The sequence below is a fragment of the Heterodontus francisci genome, chromosome 10 (genome assembly GCF_036365525.1).
Source record: "Heterodontus francisci isolate sHetFra1 chromosome 10, sHetFra1.hap1, whole genome shotgun sequence".
NCBI lineage: Eukaryota > Metazoa > Chordata > Chondrichthyes > Heterodontiformes > Heterodontidae > Heterodontus > Heterodontus francisci.
The window spans coordinates 14,652,939-14,655,397 of record NC_090380.1 but is presented as its reverse complement, the minus strand read 5'-3'; the positions used below and the strand labels follow the sequence as shown (position 1 = coordinate 14,655,397).

General features: G+C 44.0%; 1 non-coding gene across 1 annotated transcript; it reads left to right on the top strand.

The window, feature by feature from the left end:
• The first annotated feature begins 336 nt into the window (after positions 1–336).
• Positions 337–409, top strand: trnar-ccu (transfer RNA arginine (anticodon CCU)). The gene has a single exon. It is a non-coding gene; the product is annotated as a tRNA-Arg (tRNA).
• The last annotated feature ends 2,050 nt before the right edge of the window (positions 410–2,459 follow it).

Genomic DNA, 2,459 nt, shown 5'->3' with positions numbered 1-2,459 from the left:
CTACTTTGAGAACTGCCAAAGTTGGAAACAATTTTCCTGAACATTTGCTCCTCTCTCACCTTCCCACTATTTGCTCGCCCATAGTATAGATTCAGTCACAATAATAACTCCTCCAGCGTTCCTCAAGTCTACCAGTCAACATTTTGCCCAGTAATCAACGATACCAATTGCTGACAGACAACAGTAAGTTATATCCTGTCACATCATTGCTGAAATCTTTGGTATTAATACATTGTAGTTGGGTGTGAAAATAAAATGCTGACCCACAAAAAGCTTCAAATTTGCCACTGCTTAGAAAGGGTGTCAAAGGGACAAGTTGCAACATAAAATTTTGCAGCCCCAGTGGCCTAATGGATAAGGCACTGGCCTCCTAAGCCAGGGATTGTGGGTTCAAGTCCCATCTGGGGTGCAGTAAGCATGTATTAAATCATACTCTTAACTTTGCAACCAATCTCACCAGGGCTGATTCAGTTTGCTGCTTACTATTATTTGCCACAATCTGATGCAATTGTTCGACCAAGCTCTGTGCCATCTTCACACTCACTGAACAATACCACCTTCACTTTCCACACAAATCCTCTCCCTTTTACCCCTCTTTTCACTTCACACAACATCCCACGCACAGTTCCTTCTTTCAAATACAAACACAAATTACAACTCATCTACAAATCCTCTAAACACATTCACACCTCAAATACACACCATACTCTTCCTCCAAACACCAACAATTCTGTCTTCAATTATTATCTGGGCTATCACACTATGAAAATGCTCAGCAGGCAACTGTACAGTCTGTTGGTCCACTGAGCTACACAGACCAGGCAGTTGTCAGGATCAATACTTTTTTTTATTCATACGCAGGATGTAAGTGCTGGCAAAGCCAGAATTTATTGTCTATCCATAAATTCCCTTCACAAAGTGCTGACCCCTCTCCTTGAACAGTTTCAGTCTGTGTAGTGAAGGTACACCCACAATGCTGTTAGGGACGGAGTTCCAGGATTTTGACCCAGTGACAGTGAAGGAACAGTGATATATTTCCAAATCAGGAAGATTTGGGACTGGGAGGGGAACTTGGAGGTGGTGGTGTTCCCATGCACCAGCATGCTGTTGTCCTTCTAGGTCACTGTGGGTGTACCGACCTCACATGGACTGCAGTGGTTCAAGAAGGCAGCTCACCACCACATTCTCAAGGGCAATTAGGGATGGGCAATAAATGCTGGCCAAGCCAATGACACCCACATCCCATGAATATATAAAAGAAATACATTATTCCAAATGTGTTATTCGAAGCTATTTCGAATCAGTAGCTGAATAAAATGTCTTATTTCTAGGCATCATAAATTAAAATTTAAAATCAGCGCTCCTTTTTTTTCCTGATCCAATCCTCTATATCACTTGACATCCAGGGTTCCCTGGACTTGTTGGTCCTACCCTTCACCTTAACAGGAACATGTTGGCTCTGAACTTTCAATATTACCTCTTTGAATGACTCCCACTGGTCTGATGTAGACTTTCCTACAAGTAGCTGCTCCCAGTCCACTTTGGCCAGATCCTGTTTTATCAAATTGAAATCGGCTTTCCCCCAATTCAGTACCTTTATTTCTGTCCAGCTTTGTCCTTTTCCATAACTACCTTAAATCTTACATAGTTATGGTCATGCTCCCCCATTGACACTTTTACCACTTGTCCGGCTTCATTTCCTAGGATTAGGACCAGTACTGCCCCTTCTCTTGTCGGTCTTTCTACGTCCTGGCTCAAAAGGCTCTCCTGTATATATTTTAAGAATTCTGCCCCCTTTAAGCCTTTTTCACTCAGACTATCCCAGCTGATATTGGGGATTTTAAAATCCCCTACTATTATTACCCTATTATTTTTACATCTCTCTGAGATTTGCCTACATATCTGCTCCTCTCCCTGACTGTTTGGAGGCCTGTAGTACACTCCCAGCCAAGAGATTACCCCCCCCCCCTTTTTTTTAAGTTCTACCTATATGGCCTCATTTGAGGAACCTTCTAAGATATCATCCCTCCTTACTGCAGTAATTGACTCCTTGATCACCAGTGCAATGCCACCTCCTCTTTTGCCCTCTCCCCTGTCTCGCCTGAAGATTCTATACCCTGGAATATTTGATTGTGCATCACCCCCTACTGTACCTCCATTCTGGATCCCACCCCACTGCCTAAGTATTTTAACCCCCCCCCCCCACCCCCACCAACAGCACTAGCAAACCTCCCAGCAAGGGTGTTGGTCCCGTTTCAGTTCAGGTGCAACTTGTACAGGTCCCACCTTTGCCAGAAACAGACCCAGTGATCCAGGGAACTAAAGCCCTCCCTCCTGCACCATCTCCTCAGCCATGCATTCATCTGCTCTATCCTCCTATTCCTATACTTACTGACACGTGGCACCGGGTGTAATCCAGAGATTACAACCATTGAGGTCCTGCTTTTTAATCTGCTACC